This window comes from Macaca fascicularis, chromosome 1 (genome assembly GCF_037993035.2).
Source record: "Macaca fascicularis isolate 582-1 chromosome 1, T2T-MFA8v1.1".
Lineage (NCBI taxonomy): Eukaryota > Metazoa > Chordata > Mammalia > Primates > Cercopithecidae > Macaca > Macaca fascicularis.
This window is the reverse complement of record NC_088375.1, coordinates 116790768-116808478: the sequence shown is the minus strand read 5'-3', so window position 1 is coordinate 116808478 and position 17711 is coordinate 116790768. Positions and strand designations below refer to the sequence as shown.

Genomic DNA, 17711 nt, shown 5'->3' with positions numbered 1-17711 from the left:
TGCTTAAAGCCTACTAGTGGTTTCCATTTGTACCAAGAGTCACACTGAGCCCTCTGTGTGGCCGACAAGCGCCTGCATGACCCAGCCCTGCTGACTTCTTCAACTTTCCTCTCCAGCTACACTCCCCTAGCTCACCCCGCTCCATGACCCTGGCTTTTAGTTCCTCAGAGACACAGAACTCTGCTTCTTCAGCTCATCTACAAGCTCCACAGGACAGGCACTGGGCTCTTTGATTTTCATAGTAGCTGAATTGATCCTTAGCTCATGTAGGTGCTCAATTCGTATTTTCAAGTGTCTGAATAAGCAGTTTCCACATGGACACATTGATGTGAACGGAAGTGAGAAATCACTAGGTACATTAGGAGGCACAGGAAGGAGGCTCACCTGGACAGACTGAAGGGGTCAAGGGCAATGTGAGGAGACCAGCCTGAAGGGAACGTGGGTCAGTCTGTGAGGCTTTAAATGCCAGGCCTAAAGTCTGCCTCTGACCCTGTACCTTGCAGTGAGGGGCTGGAATGCCTTGCTGAGGATGGAGGAGAAAATCATTCAGGAGGAGACCTTTGGCAGCCACCAGCAGGACAGATGGAAGCATGATAAACTTGGAAGCTGAGACCCAGGTTGGGAGGCTTTGGAAATACTGTCGGCCTAGCTACGGAGTCACATGGACTAGCGTGGGGTCAGTGTGAATGGACTTGCCGAGGCCTGGAGAGGAACCAGCAGGACTTGCTTGTGGAGTACAGAAGGAACCAAGTCCAGGAAGATGGGACTTCGGGGCTCGGGGTCTGCAATGGTTCATTTTATATGTCAACTTGACTGGACTAAGGGGTGACCAGATAGCTGGCAAAACATTATTTCTGTGAGTCTGTGAGGTTGTTTCCAGAAGAGATTTACATCTGGATCCATGGACTGAGTAAAGAAGATCACCCTCACCAATGTGGGTGAGCAGCATCCAATCTTTTGAGGGCCTGAACAGAACAAAAAGGCAGAGAAAGGATGAATTTTTTTTCTCTCTTCTTGATCTGGGACATCCATCTTCTCTGCCGTTGGACATCAGAGTGCCAGGTTCTTGGGTCTTCAAACTCTGGGACTTAAACCCAGCAGCCTCTCTTGTTCTCAGACCTTCAGACTCAGTCTGAATCACATCCCTGGCTTTCCTGGTTCTCCAGCTTGCAATTGGCATGTTGTGGGATTTCCTGTTCCTCATAATCACGTGACTTTATTCCTAGAATGAACATATGTATATATATATATATATCTCCTATTGGTTCTGTTTCTCTGGAGAACCCAGACTAATACAGGGTCTGTCCATGGATGACACACCCGGGTCTGTAGGAAGGCAGGACCCTGGGGCGTGGGCAGGATCTGGAACGGAGGGGCAGATTATCAAACCAGGGACACAGGATGGTGGCCATGTCAGTGTAGCACGGGCTTTACCGTCCAGGAGCCCTGGCTCACTCCCAGCTCTGTCACTCACTGGACTTGGCTAATCACTTAATATCTCTGTACCTCAGTTTCCTTATCTGTCATATGGGAATAATAATGGTTCCAGCTGTGATGATTCCCTATGATAATGCAAGTAGAGCACACAGCACAATGCCCAACAGCCAGTCAGTCCTCAGTTAAATATTAACATCTCTTTTGCAATTAATATTATTCATAAAATAATGTATGTTACACAAACTGGAGACCTAGAAAGACTCATGCTTGGAGATTTAGGCACAGGAGCTCATTTGCAGAACGGGAGTTCCCAGGAATACCAGTTGGGCCATGGGTATACTGTGGCCTGTGTCTAGGCTCTCAGGAAGGTCACTAAGCTTCTTGATGGGAGCTGAGGCAGCTGAAGGTTGGCCTCTCAGGCCAGTGTGGCTTGAGGGCTGGGTGGAGCAAGTCTGCAGATGATGATGTTGACTCAGCTGTGAGGAGCTGGGAGCAAAGGGAACAGAATCAGCATAGGAGGCTGCTCCAGGGCCATGATCTGATTCGATGTCTCCGTGCTCCCTGGTAATGCTTCAGACAAAACATATAATGGGAGGCAGCAGTTGAAGCCACTGCCCACAACGTGGCCTCAGGTTTGGCTGAAGATTCTAGTCACCCTGGGGTTCCCTATCTGCAGGCTGGGATACATGCAGGTGGGCTGAATGCCCGAGGTGGCGGTTTTGATCAGCAGGAGACGTTTCTCAGGCTCTCCTGTGCGTGGAGTGGTTCTTATGCCTCTGCTAAGCATCTCTGCTTTGTCTGATCTCTAGAATGCGGGGCTTACCTCACAACGGGTACTGGATCAGCATGACATTACATTTGTGCGAAGCCAGTATTTGGAAGGGAAGTTAGTTCTGATTCAGACTGAGCCAAGAGCAAGCCTGGGTCCTGCTCAGCTTCTAAGCAGTGGGACCTTGGGCCATTCCTGAGCTTTCCTGGCCTGTGTGAATGTCTTAAAAATGGAGATAATTCGTGTCAAGCCCTAAGTTTGAAAGTTCAGTAATTGTTAGCTAGTTACCAAAGTTCATGAAAAAGCTGTTGCATACATGATCACAGTTCCCCCTCCCAATAAAGCTGTGATGTGAATGAGGCATTATTATTGTCCTCATTTTACAGAGGAAGCAAAGGTTCAGAGAGGTTATGTGGAGGGCTGCCTGCCACACATGCCCAGGTCTTTTACCCAGAAGCTGGGTGCTCCATTCCCTATGCCAGGGGTTCCCAAATATTCTCCCCAGTTGCTTAAAATTCTGATTTAGAGGGCTTGAGGTGTGTTCAAGAAGTGATCTTTTTAGCAGTCGCCCCTGTTGGCAACCTAGGGGCGTTCCTAGAGATGGTGCTTGATGGGCAGAGGCTCTGCCCACTGCCTGTGGCTCCCAGCTGAGGCTGCTACACCCAAGTCCCTCAGAGAAAAAGGAACAAAACAGGTTGTACTGTGTAAACAATAGAAACTTCTCCAGGTAGAGGTCTGCTTCCCTCCAGGGCTCAGCATTAAGCTCCAAGAAAGGAGGGGGAAAGGAGGGGGAAAGGAGGGGGAGCGGAGGGGGAGAGGAGAGGGAGAGGAGGAGAGGAGGGAGAAAAGTGGAGAAAAGGAGAGGGAAAGGAGGGTGCCAGAGCTACCCAGGAGCTGTCCAGGGGTCAGCGTCATCCTAAAAAACGCACTGCTCTTCAAGAGTGGCCAGCTCTGGAGCCACCTGGCCTGAGTTCGAATCCTGGCTCCTCGGCTTCCTAGCCCTGAGGCTTCAATAGGTCATTTAATCTCTCAGCCTCACTTTTTTCCTTATGAAACAATAGATTCTACCTCCAGGAAACAGCCCTGGGTACAGGCCCCAGCGCACATGGGCACTTAATAATTGTTGGCTGCTACTGTGACTATCGCTACCAGACCAGGCGGTCGCTCCTCACTTTCAGCTGCAACTTCTCCGGTGTGTGGCCAGATTCAGCCAGGAAGAAACAGGCACAAGGACGAGTGTGGAGATGAGGCAAACCCAGCAGAGGTTAGCTTTGCTCAAAAGGCCTCAGCAACCACCCTCCAAAGCCTTTCCTCAAATCAGTGTGACAAGGGGCCCACTGAGGCAGGCCAGATGAAGGGACAAGCCACCTTCCCAGCCAGACCTTCAGGCTGACATTGCCAGGTGCCACTTTGGAAATGACAGATGCTAAGAAGCCAGCCCTGCCCTCCCAGACATGACCGTGCAAGGCCACTTCTTGGCGCCCTGTGACCAAACAAGCGGCTGCCCAGAAGAGCTGTCCACTCTTCCTCTCACTGTCCTGGCATCAGGAAGACTCGGCTATTGTTTCTGGTCCTGGAAACTACGTCCTCATCTTGGGCTTTCTCCATGACCACCAACCCCACTCTGCTTGGATGGCTGCCCTGGGGAATTTGTTCTGTGCAAAACAAATAAAAATGTATTTTGAATTGGATCACTGGCAGCAAGGGCAGTTCTAACTGCCCTCTAACCTGTTAAACTAGAACCAAGACCAAGTGTCATTCCATGGAACCATGAAGGCCAATTCCCCACCCCTCAAGAGATACAGACTACGGGCCGGAAGGGGCATGGGACCTAGGGATAACACCTTTGCTGTGTGAATGGGAACCCCAAACTCAGAGTGGAGAAGCAGCTTACCCAAGGACATACAGCAAGTTAAGGAGAGCCAAGACTGGAATCCTTACCTCTGAACCTCTCTCTACCCAGGTTCCCCAGCTGGTTTTGTATGGGACAGATATAATTCTTAGACGCTTTCCACAGCTTTAAGCTCAATGAAGTAGAAGCCGATTTGCCCTGAATTCTAACTATTAGAAATGCCCATTTAGGAATTCTCAGATATAATGATAATGGTTATCCATAATAAGTACAGCAGAGCTCTGGAAGATTTAAAAGTAATTTTTTCATCTTCAAAGATTAAATTATGTTGAGCAGAGTTTGGGAATTGCCAAATGCTCAATATAAAAGTAGGCATCTTCAGGCTGGATGCAGTGGCTAGCACCTGTAATCCCAGCACTTTGGGAGCATCATTTGAGCCCAAGAGTGTGAGACTAGCCTGGGCAAAATAGGGAGACTCCATTTCTACAAAAAAGAGAAAAAAATATCCAGGCCAGGCGAGGTGGCTCACGCCTGTAATCCCAGCACTTTGGGAGGCCAAGGCAGGTGGATCACAAGGTCAGGAGATTGAGACCATCCTGGCTAACACAGTGAAACCCCATCTCTACTAAAAAAAAAAAAAAAAAAAAAAAAATACAAAAAATTAGCCAGACATGGTGGCGGGTGCCTGTAGTCCCAGCTACTCGGGAGGCTGAGGCAGGAGAATGGCGTGAACCCAGGAGGCAGAGCTTGCAGTGAGCCGAGATCGCGCCACTGCACTCCAGCCTGGGCGACAGAGCGAGACTCGTCTCAAAAAAAAAAAAAAAAAAAAAAAAATCCAGGCATCATGGCACGTGCCTGTAGTCCCAGCTACTCAGGAGACTGTGGTGGGAAAATTACTTGAGCCCAGGAAGTTGAGGCTGCAGGGCGCTATCATTATGCTACTGCATTCCAGCCTTGGTGACAGAGTGAGACCTTGTCTCTAAAAACAATTTAATAAATAAACGTCGGCATCTTCAAAGATTAATGTGCATAAAATCAGTGAAGCATCTAATTTGTACCTCTCTCAGTGTGCCCGGATATTTGGCAATGCAGAATATCCTACTTCTCCAATGATGGACATGGGTTTTTGGAAGACTGAAAAACCAGAAGTCTAAGACTTAAGAGCACTCACGGTGGCTGCATGGGCATATGCATAGCTGTGATGTGAAGGTGGGGGACGTGCTCCTGGCTGAGGAATAGCCTGTGCAAACAGGCATATGGAGCACTGCGGACTTCCAGGATGGGTTGGAAAGAGAAGGAAGGAGGGCGTGAGTATGCCCGGGGCTGAGGGGTGTTAGGGTTGACTTGTTTATCAGTGAAGATTCTGAATGGAACTGCCTAAACTGGCATTTCTTCAGGACGTTAGAATTAACACTCATTCCTGCAGAACATGGGCTATCAGGGGCTACTTATAAAAATCAAAGACCCCTGGGTCGCATCTATGAGCTACAGAATGAGGGGTTGAATAGGGCCAGGACATGGGAATGCACCTTTATAACAAGTGCCCCCAGGGGGTTCCAATGGTCTCAAAGTTTGAGGAACAATGTCTTCAGTGACGGAATAAACTTAATGCTCACAGATAGGCCTCTCTTGACCCTTCAGGTCAAGACTCAGGGGAAGGACTTCCTCCCTGGGAGCTCTGCCCTGTTTCCAATCTGAGAGACATGCCTTGTATCTGGGTAACTGACACCTGGAGACGAGACCCTCCATCCTCTTCCAGGGCAGTCTTGTCCTCGGTGTGGGTCCTCTGTCCAGATATAGCACAGTGATCAGAGCATCTTCTGTCAGCACTCCCCTGACTGCTGTGACTTTCTGCTCTCTACTCTGTCTTGCCCTCTGCCCATCTTCCCCAGTAAGCAAGAAGGAGAGAGAGCTGTCACCTCATTCCGGTTTACATGGCTGTGAACCTGATGGTTCAGAAATAGAAATAGGTTTCTAAACACTGTTACGGGAAACCTGCACCCCCAGAGGCCAGGCCATAACAGGCATCTCTCCCTCCGCTTTAGCTAATTTGGCACAAGTTGGGGCCAAAGTGGTTATAAAACCTTCCCTGTATGGTCTGCAGGTGCCAGGCCTGTGATTATTTTACTCTTTCATACAAAAATGAACCACTGGGGAGACAGCTACAGCAGCTCACAGACTCAGAGCACAGTAGTCCCTTTTGCTTTGGGAATGTCACCAGCTTGGTTGGAGAGGATCTTTGGCCCGGGATGGCTCTGCCCAAAATAAAACAATGAGAAAGGAGGGAGGGAGAGTCCAAAGCCGAGTAACAGCTGCATCACCTGGCTGCTTGTAGACACAGATGTGTCCGTGGAGCTGACAGCTCAATCCAGCCATGAACCCTGGGGCTCTTGGCATCCCTTCTGCTGAGAAAAGTTTCCCTGGGCTGTACCTTAATCACTGGTGCCATATTCTGTGCCCTTTGATCTCACCCCCATGCCCTCAGCTGAGCACATTTGGATGAGGGACTAGAAGCTGCCAGAAACAAACTTCATTCCCAAATAAAATTGCTGGTACCAGCTTCCCCTGTTGGATTCTCTCTGGGAGTTTGAATTTTAGATAGCAAAGGAGGCCGAGTGTGGTGGTCATGTCTGCAATCCCAGTACTTTAGGAGGCCAAGACCAGGGGATTGCTTGAGCCCGGGAGTTCAAGATCAGCCCTGGTAACATAGCGAGACCCCCCATCTCTACAAAAAAATAAAAAGAAATGAGCCAGGTATGGTGGTACACACCTGTAGTCTCAGCTACTCAGGAGGTTGAGGTGAGAGGACCGCTTGAACCTGGGAGGTCAAGGCTGCAGTGAGATGTAATCATGCCATTGCACTCCATCCTGGCCAACAGAGTGAGACCCTGTCTTTAAAAAAAAAAAAAAAACAAAAGGATACCAAAGGAGTTGAAAATTTGTGGTGGAAGAAGACTCTAGAAAAGAAAGTAGTCAGGTCTTATTAATAATCAGAAATCATTAATATGCTGCTGAGAGGGCCATGAGAAAAATGGGTTCCCAGATTTGCCAGGACACATTTGAGTCCCCAGATTCAGTCCTGTAGACTCAGCTTTCCCTCACCTTTGTCCGGGGTCCCTGTGAGACTCCTGTCTCCTCATTAGCCCAGCAACTTTCAAAAAATTCATTATCTGAAGCCAGCTGTAAGAGCCTATTCTGTTGCAACCTAAGGTAGAGCTCTGTCCAACTCTGTTCCTCATTGCAGTGGTAGCTGGTGGCCTCAGGTTCCAAAAAGAGGAAGGAAAACAGATATGCACCAGGCGCTGTGATGGGACACACTTTCACAGGTCACACAGGTTATCTTATGTAATTCTCATGGTCACTCCAAGTGACAGGCAGGGTGACCCTATTGTATGGATGAGGAGCCTGAGCCCCAGAGGACGACACAGTGTCTTAGACTGCGTGCTCAGCCCTGCTCTTGATATCCTATGTATGTGATGATCACGGTGGACTTGCCCTGTGTTTCTCGACTACAATTTCTACACTGAAAACAAAACAAAAACAAAACTAACATCAGTGTCTTCCCTGAGGGGCATGGGGGCTGCCTAGCAGATAGTCCCTGTGGCCTCACATGGTGAATAGTGGGCAATGGCTGGTCAGGGTCCCTTGCTCCTCAATGAGAGGGTCTCTGAAGAAGCTCCCGCCTCAGCTCCGTTCTCTGCCAAGAGCTGCATGTCAGGCTGGTAGGGGCCCTGAAGATTTTCTGGAACATTCCCTCCTTTTTCAGGAGAAGAATCTCAGTCCCAGAGAGGGAAGCCTCCTGAATAATATAGCTGACATTTTTTGAAAACTTCCTGTTTGCGAATTAGCCCACTTCATCCTCAGAACATCCGCATGAGACAGGTATTCTCACATCACCATTTTATTGTGTTGAGATGGGAAGTTACTGTGTTCTAGGACCTGGAACATGTGTCGGCTTGAATGCCCATCACGATGCATGTGGGGCTGCCCATCTAGGTTCCATTTTCTTCGTCACTTGAGAAACATTGATCGTGCAGGCTAAAGTTTCTGTTGCTTGATCACCACACAGTAAAACAGGGAGGGAGGGTTTATTTAGAAAGAAAAACAAAATCGTTACAGGAAATGCCTACATGGAAGGTCAAGTAGGGGAACTTTTTTTTTTGTTGTTGTTGTTGTTGTTGAGACAGAGTCTCGCTTTGTCACCCAGGCTGGAGTGCAGTGGCCGGATCTCAGCTCACTGCAAGCTCCGCCTCCCGGGTTTACGCCATCCTCCTGCCTCAGCCTCCCGAGTAGCTGGGACTACAGGCGCCTGCCACCTCGCCCGGCTAGTTTTTTGTATTTTTTTTTTAGTAGAGACGGGGTTTCACCGTATTAGCCAGGATGGTCTCGATCTCCTAACCTCGTGATCCGCCCGTCTCGGCCTCCCAAAGTGCTGGGATTACAGGCTTGAGCCACCGCGCCCGGCCAAGTAGGGGAACTTTAAGTCAAAGAAGGCATCATTTGGGAGGTCAGCTTCAGTGTGGATGATGTAAAATCAGGGTTGTCCTGAACTGGTCAGATTTGATAGTTTTTTTTGGGTCAACATCACAGTCCCACTTTTTCCCTGATTGTATTTGAATTGGAAAATATATTTAATTATATCAGACACTCTTGGTTGCTAAGCATCAGAAAATATAATTAAATTGGCTTAAACACTTATAAAGAGCTGAGCCGTGGGCTTCTGGAAGATGAGAGTCTGGGGGCAGTATGGTCTCCTGGCTTGGTTGTCCTTGAGTTTTTCGTTCTGCCCTTGCCAGTGTGTAGAATTCATCATTTCCTGGCTTTTCTCAGGGCAGGAAAACAACACAGCCCTTCCAGCATCCTGCCCAGACAAGATGAATGCTCTCTGCTTCTCTTTGTCCAACCACTGAATGCAGGCATGAGATACCTGCTCATCCTTGAACGATCACAGGGCGAGGGGATGGAATTACACCGATGGGCTTAGGCCAGCGAGGACCCAGCCTTGAGGCTGGGGATGTCAATTCCACTCAAGCAGCCTGGCTCCCCAGTTAGGGAAGGCAAAATGGATGCTCGGCACCAGCCTAGAGTGCCCATGACATACATTTTCCTATTTTTCCCTCTTAAGTAAGGAACACCAATTATTTTATACCCTACCTAGTATCCAGCCTTTCCCTAAGAGTGTCTAAAATTCATTTGTTACAATTCCCAATATGTACTAATAAAAATCAATTGCTATTATTTAACTCGTCATTTCATAGACTGAAAAAACCAGAGCGTATTACAAGCATGTTTATAATTCTTGACAAATAATCAAAATTTTACTCTTCTACTGAAAAATGCAAAACCATAAACTTCAGTCTGCATCGCAAATGAGAGGATAAATATTACTGTTGTGTTTTTTTTTTTTTTTTAAATATATACTGTTGTGGTCTTTAAACAGGCAAAGGAGATACTCTCAATTCCCTTGGGAGATTTCCAACCCTGACCTGATGTGGACTTGGCCCAGAGGTCTTGGACAAGACTGGCAGGGCCATCCTGGCCACCAGCAAGCCCACGAGGCAGCCAGGGGAAGGGAAGCCCACAGTCCACTTGGAGTCACCCTCCCCAAAGCCAGGAAAAAAGGGCCTGATGACTTCTCCATGTTCCTGCAGACTCTGTAGTTTTCTAATGTAGAATCTGCTTTGTATTCATCTATGATTTAGGAAAGGGAACTAGTGATAATCAGTTTGATCCCATAATCTAATAGGATCCTCCTGCTCTGAACCCCCACAGGAAAAGAGTAGTGCAATGGTTCTCAAACATTTTGGTCTTCAGACCCCTTTTTACTCTTTTTTTTTTTTTTTTTAATTTTTATTTATTTATTTATTTATTATTATACTTTAAGTTCTAGGGTACATGTGCACAACGTGCAGGTTTGTTACATATGTGCCATGTTGGTGTGCTGCACCCATTAACTCGTCATTTACATTAGGTATTCCTCCTAATGCTATCCCTCCCCTCTTCCCCCTCCCTCGACAGGCCCTGGTGTGTGATGTTCTTCTTCCTGTGTCCAGGTGATCTCATTGTTCAATTCCCACCTATGAGTGAGAACATGCGGTGTTTGGTTTTCTGTTCTTGCGATAGTTTGCTGAGAATGACGGTTTCCAGCTGCATCCATGTCCCTATAGGACATGAACTCATCCTTTTTTGTGGCTGCATAGTATTCCATGGTGTATATGTGCCACATTTTCTTAATCCAGTCTGTCACTGATGGACATTTGGGTTGGTTCCAAGTCCTTGCTATTGTGAATAGTGCTACAATAAACATACATGTGCATGTGTCTTTATAGCAGCATGATTTATAATCCTTTGGGTATATCCCCAGTAATGGGATGGCTGAGACCCCTTTGTACGCTTAACAATTACTGAGAATACAAAGAGTTTTTAAAATCTAAGTTTTTCCATTATTGTTTACTGTATTGGAAACTCATAAACACACTTAAGAAGTGCACTGAAACCGTCTCCATTTGGCTATCCACACCCTGTCTAGACAACGTTCTAACTCTGCTGGGTCTCCAGAGGCTGACTCCTGATTGGGTTGTCCCAGTGGGAGGCACACACAGGCAGAGGGCAAGAAGAGTTCAGGTGTTTCTCCTCTGGCTCCCTCCCTGCTGGGAGCAGATTAAGGGTGATCACAATCTTCAACCAAAGGCGGCAGCTCCTCGGAGCCGCAGTGAGTCTTCCCAGGTTCTGGTAACTTCTCCCCTCTCATCCCATTAGGCCTAAGTGGAAATGGTTCCCCACTGGTTGCCAATCCTATGGGGCCGCCCATGCCTTAAGTTTTCCCTTAACCTGGCCCTCACTAGCTCTCCTCAATCCCCGGTTCCAGTATTTGCCCTTCGTTTCCTCAGAGGCCCTGACTGAGACAGGAATAGAATGTGTGAGTCTGAGTGTGAGTGTGCACACACACTCACGTGTGGATGGATGAACACCAACACATTAATAGAACAGTTGCTGTGGGGTTAGTCATGATTTATCTCTTCCTTTTGCTTCTCTGAATTTTCTGATTTTTCTGTAATGTAATTTTACATATCATTTATGTAAAAATTTTTTAAGAAATAAAGTAAAAGTTTACAGATTTAAAAAATAGTTTCCATGAGGATCAGGCTCAGGGGAGACTAGAAGCCCTCCGATCCAATCCTTTGGGGACAGATCTGAGCCCAGATCTACTTTGGTGGAAAGAAACTAATGACACTAGACACTACCCCTGGCTCAGAGGCCATGAGGATTAGTGAGAGGAGCGTGTTGGCACCTCTGAATTCTTAATGTGATTAGAAAGGAAATAAGCAGCCCATTATCATTCCCTGACTTTGGGAAGGCCCTTTAACCTGGATTGCCCTGAATCTCACTGCAGCCTGACTGTGCTGTAACTACACCAGGTACAGAATAGATGCAAGAGGGAGAGTCTATCACCAGCAGGAGGGTGGCTTAGCCTGGCAGTGTCCAAGCTTTAGCATGCATAGAATCATCTGAGAATGCAGATACGAGGGCTCTTCCACCATCGGTTCTGATTCAATAGGGCTGAGATGGGGCCCTGGAATCTGCATTTTAAAGTGACTGGTTCTCCTCCCTCCCCTCTCCTCCCACCACGCACATCATGAGGAATAGAGGTGCTTGGGCCACAGAGTTTGGGGTGCAAGTCCTGTATCTTTTGGCCCCTCATCGCTAAGACTCAGTGCGCACAGGGAGTGGAGAAGGGAGAGAGGAGGGGGAGCACCAGGCTGCTGAGAGGGGCAGGCAGAGCAGGCCTAAACCAACCTGGTCGTCACCCAGGAGGAAACCCACAAGCAGGACATTGAACCTCGCCTGGGTGATTAGTGCTCCGGAAACCACGGGGAACCACTGGAGGCTTTTACTGATGCCGTGTTCTTTTCCATTTCTTCTCTGATTACATTGATCCTGTACTTTTGCTGATGTTGTGACAGTCTAATTATAGACTTCTCGGCTGCTGAGCAAACAGTCGTCCCCTCTCGGTAAATCCGCCTGTTACACAAGCGCCAGCTCTGGGACACTGTCATTATGTGCAGCCAACCCCATGAAGCACCGTGGGCGGCACAGCCCCACACCCTTTAGCTCCTTGATGCTCACTGCTGGAGTTGAAGGCACTGCAGGCTAGTCAAGCTGGTTTTTTTTTTTTTTTTTTTTTTTTTTTTTAAACAGATGGGGAAACTGAAGCCCACAGCAGTGAAGTGAACCATATCACACAGAGCCAGGACCTGAGGGAGGGGTGGTTACCCAAGTCCTCTTTTTTTTTTTTTTTTTTTCCATCAGATATTCGCTGAGTGCCTATTCTAGGAATTCTGAAGAGGAAAAGTGTCACCTGGCCAAGAGCAGAAAGTATTGGCAGGGCAAGGTCAGCTGGATGGTGTCCCTCCTAGGAGCTTCCCAAGAGTCCATTTTTCTGGCCCTCAGATGCAGAGGCTTTGGAATCCTGTCTGCATCTGTGTCCCACAGCTAGCTGGAATAAAGAATGCCAATTTGTTTAGGCAATGCTCACAAGAGATTGTGGCGGAAGGCTGGAAGGGAGATGTGCGTATTCTGGCCATCCAGCATCTGAACCTCCTTCCTCTATTTAGAGAATCCTCTACCTTTAAGAGGCAAAGTCTACTTCCCAGAGTTAAAGCTCAAAATATCAGATGATCTGTTTACCAGCCTTCTTTGCCGCCAAGCCAGGGCTTGGCCATACCATCTGGGCTTTGCTGATTTGAGAGAATCCCACCCACTCTGGGTTCGAATCAGAAACCAGTGATGGGAAGAAGCAGGGACACAGGTTCACAGAGACTCCCACTATCTACAGGTGACAGTGTGGTGGCAGAGACAATTACATCCAGTTTCCAGAGACAGGAGTGGCAAGGCTGCCTATGTCCTTCATGGTGTTTTCCTGGGCCAGTGCCACAGTATGAGTTTTCGACCTTGTTTCTGGTGGCAGAGTCAATTGGCCAAGTTCTCCAGCTATTCTGCTAATTCTGTGGGCTCACCAATATCTTGGAACTAAATTCCATTTTGCTTAAATCGGCCAGAGTCATTTTTGAGTGCTGACAACTAAGAATCAAGACTGATACAAAGACTGGAAGACCAGCGTATGAACACTGAGAATGACACATGTTAGGGGAGATTGTCATCCCTGGCAGTCGGCTGTACTCTTCCTCTGGCAAGCTATGTGGGAATGACCAGAATCTCTTCCCCAACAGGAATGGACTCCACGGCTGGGAGCTTCAGGCATTCTGGCAGGATGGTGGGAAAGACATCCTGGGCCTAAATATAAGGCAGGTTCAGAGTGGACCCAGTGGCTGGTCATGAGATATAATGAAATAATCAATTCACAATTTGCATTTTTATGAAATCCCTTTTCCCAGAAGGGAGATTTGAAAAAATGTGAATCCTTAGATAAGAAATCTGGGGCCCTAGAAGTGATGGTAGCCACAGCAAGGTATTCAGAATCTCCCCTTTTCTGCTCTCATCCGACTTGCCTCCCAAGGTGTCCTGACAGTGAAATGAGAAAGGGGTACAAGGTTGGCAACCAGACACCACGAAGCAGGTAGGCTAACTGCTGTTATCATTTCCATTTTTGGATTAAGAAGCTCAGACTCAGAGATGTTAAGCGATTTGTCTAAGGTTTCACCTTGCCTGAAAAAAGGTTTGCCCGCTGTCTCATTCAAGTCTACATCCTTTCTCCAGGGACATACTGCTAGTGGGGTGGGCAGGAAAGGAGTCTAGAGACATCTAGATTGGAGGGATAAAGTCAGCACTGTTTATATTTGGCATCATCTTTTCCCTGGCACTGCCACCATCACTCCCATTCCCCTTCTGGATCCCTACCTTACCCCTTCATGCTGCTCTGGTGGCAGTGCCTCTGCTGCCATGCTCTGCTTCAGCCTGCTGCTACAGCCATGCCTGAAGATGCAGCCCCTTCCTCTCTTCCTGTCCCACCAAATATGACCAGCTCTAGGCTCCACTACTTCTGGAATCTGTCCAAATAAAACTTACACCATTTTATTCCAAACCCACTTGTCCTTCTGCAACACCCGAGAAAAATATCGGACTGCAGGAGCCAGAGAGGAGAGAGAGATTTACTGGTGAGAGTTGTAGGTGGGAACTGAAAAGCCAAGTCATGTCTTTGCCCCACCAGAAACTCACTAGGATGTACACAGTGCCACTGTGACGGTTTTAAAATATGTCCACAAATGCTTTGATGTTCCTTTGTTTCTTGATCTGTATGCTAGCAACACAGGTTCATTCCATTTGCGAAAATTCATTGAGCTGTGCTCTTATGAGCGGTGTACTTCTCTACACGTATGTTAAATGTGGATAAGAACTTCACGTAAGAATCATTTCAAGAAAGATAAAATATTTAGATGAGCGCATTTGAATAAACATTTGTAATGTTTTTATTACAAAAAAACTCAAGACTTAAGAAATAGCTCAAAGAAACTGATAGATCAGGAGATAACTAGACACTATACAAAAGGTCTTTCTTGACTTACAGTAGGACTATGATAGAATTTCTTTGCTTTTCTGAAGTATTTAAAATCAGAATCTATTGAGACAGAAAACTGTTTCAGGATCATCACTACAAGTGAGGTACGCTTGCATTTTAAAGACTGTTTTGTCCCTCGGTTTCCCTAGGTATAAATCAGTGAAGCCAGTGAATCACTCAGAATGCAAAAAAGGTCTTTAAACCATTCTGATTGGATGTGCTCAGCAGGGGCTGGAATTTGGCAAGAAGGAGGCACCAATAATCCAGGAAGAAGAGTTTCAATATGTGGTTCCATGTCCAATGGGCAGAACTTGGCCACTTTCTAAGACTCCTTCCAGCTCCAGGATGCCAGTTTTATGAGGCAGAAAGAACACAGTGTATTAAAAAAAACAAAACAAAACCCTGAAACAAAATTATAGAAAAGTCCATTAATGCATCAGGGATAAAAAGAGGCCCAAGGAAAAAAAATACATATATACATGTATATATATTTGAGAACTCATATATAATGAGTTTCTTTTCTGGCTCTTAGCTCTCACCTCTTACCTACCACAGAATAATTTTGTTCAGGAAGTTGAACAAAATTTCACCCAGGAAAAGGCAGAACTAAACCATGCTGGGTCAAACGTTAGGTTAAGAATTTTTGTCCTGTGTTCTACCTTGAGGCGAACTGTGTTAGGTTCCTAGTTTTGTCCTGAAAGAGTAGAAATGGTCCGAAGGCCAATGTAATAATTTGCATTAACTTTATTGTGGTTGGAAGTTCATGGAAGGATGGTTGAGTTACGTGCCCAAGGCCTTACAGATAGTGAAAGTTAAAACAATGAAGTTCTCAGAAGAAAACAAAGAAGATTATTTTTAGGGGCTTAGGATTATTTTAAACAGGACATACCAAACACTAATCATAAGAGATAAGATTAATATTTCAGATGTCTTTAAAATTAAGTGCTTCTGTTCATCAAAATATAACATTAAAATAACTAAAAGTCAACACCGATTGGGAAAAGATATTTGTTATACACCTATTGGGCAAAGGGCTCATATTCAGAATATGTAAAGAACTCATAGACATTAGGACAAATAACTCCCCACAAACGGGCAAAAGACTTGAACAGACACTTTATTAAAAGGGTATTGAAATGAACAATAAGCATCTGAAAAATTGCTCAACATCCTGGATCATCAAAAAAAAAAAATGCAATTGTAAATCACAGTGAAATACACATCCTCCCCCAGTTTCTAAATTAAAAAGACTGAAAATAACAATACTGGCAAAGATGTGAAACAACGGAAATCTCATGTCACTGGTTGGAACATAAATTGTTATATTTGGCAGTGTATTTAAAGTTTAATATGTGAACACTCTATGAACCAGGAATCCAATCCTAGGTATATATATACCCAACATAAATGAATGCTATGTCCACCAAAAGACATGTGTAACAATGCTTGCAGCAGCTTCATGAAAGGCAGAAACACGAAGCAACTCAAATGTCCACCAACAGTAGGATGAGTACACAAATCGTTGAATATTTATATAATGAAGTAATACACAGTAGTGAAAAAGAATGGACCATTGTTACACACAACAGTATGGATGAATCTCGTAGACACACTGTTGAGCAACAGAAGCCAGAGATAAAATTGTACGTGTTATGTATTTCATCCATATCAAGTTCAAATATTGGTAAAACTAATCTATGGTGACAGAGGTTAAAATAGTGGTAACCCTTGTGGGATACTGAATGGGAAGGGGCAGGAATGAGCTGGAAAGGTTCCACATCTTGATGTGGGTGGCAGTTACATGGGTGTATGCATATGTAAAAAATTATCATTCTGGACACTTTAGATTTGTGCACTTTACTGAATGTTATACCTTAAAAAAAAAAAAAGGAAAACAAAAAATTAGATCGTATGTCTTGATTTCGTGTCTAGCAATAGAATCACTGACTTTCCCTGTAAGCACTCATATTGATGTCCTATCCCATTAAGTTCCTGGATACTCACTCACCTCTCCCTCACTGGGAAAGACGTATTTGAGAACTCTTCAAAGTCTGACACAGACAGGAGGACCACACTTATTTCAGGCAGGGATGGGAGAGGAGGGCGGAGGAGATGTAAATACTGTATCTGGGAAGGAATCTTTTTCCCCAGCACCTAGTAGAGGATCAATACAAGACAATAATGTCTATTGATAAATAACACTGTCCAACATTGGCTACTATCTGATACATACAGCATTTGCCACACACTTTCTAACAGGCACTAGCCACTGCACTAATTGTTTCCCAAGTATTTTCTTAATACTTATATAACTCTACAAAGCTGTCCCATTCTTAGTCTTGTCCTACAGATTGGAGATGCAGGTTTTTGGAGGGTTAGTTAAGTTACTTGCCTAAAGCCTTACAGAAAGTTTAAGTAGTGAATGGAGATCTCAAGTCAGATTAGTCTGAATTCAGAACCTGGGCTGTAAACCACTAGCTATGGAATGAATGGATGGTGTCCAAGCCCTGCCTGCATGTTATGTAACACACTGGACCAAGTGCTGTGGCATTCCGAGTGGGGCCGAAGCGGCTGCGGCTGTCGACATTGGCGATGGACTCCCCGAGGCCCTTCGTCCCACTAACTGCACACAGGTGGTCCCCGGGGCCAGAGAGCCACCGGCGTTCTCTCCCCGAAGACCACGCCTTCACCTCCAGCCAGTTTGCTTGGGGAATCTGAAAGGTGCCCAGGGCCCAGAAACCATTAAGTTTTTTCCGACCTCGCAAACACACACCCGAGGTAGGTGTGGGCGTTAGCCGCCTCACTCCTGGGGGCAGGGAGAACCAACGCAAAAATCCCCAGAGAGGCGGAAGAAAAACTGGCCTGCGAGAGAACTGGATGGACATGGGAAAAGCTTGGGGGAGAGAGAGTTATGCGGCAGGAATGGCAGAAAAGCGTACTAAGCAAAAAGAAAGGTGTCCCACTAACTCCGAAGTTAAGTGGTTGTCGACGCACCCCCTCTGTTGCGCTTGCTCAGTGCTGCCTCCCTGTGCACCCCGCCCCTTCCAGCCGCTGAGGATTTACTCGTCTCTTGGCAACCATTCACCCGAGGAGCCAATCAGAGGGCAGCCCTCGCCCCGCCCCAGCCGTCAGGACCC

General features: G+C 46.4%; 1 long non-coding RNA gene across 1 annotated transcript; it reads right to left on the bottom strand.

Moving 5' to 3' along the window:
• Positions 1–7943: 7943 nt before the first annotated feature.
• LOC135971508 (uncharacterized) lies at positions 7944–17561 on the bottom strand. Its single transcript, XR_010587768.1, has 3 exons — positions 17437–17561; positions 16579–16728; positions 7944–8105 (listed from the first exon to the last, which is right to left on the bottom strand). It is a non-coding gene; the product is annotated as an uncharacterized lncRNA (long non-coding RNA).
• Positions 17562–17711: the final 150 nt, after the last annotated feature.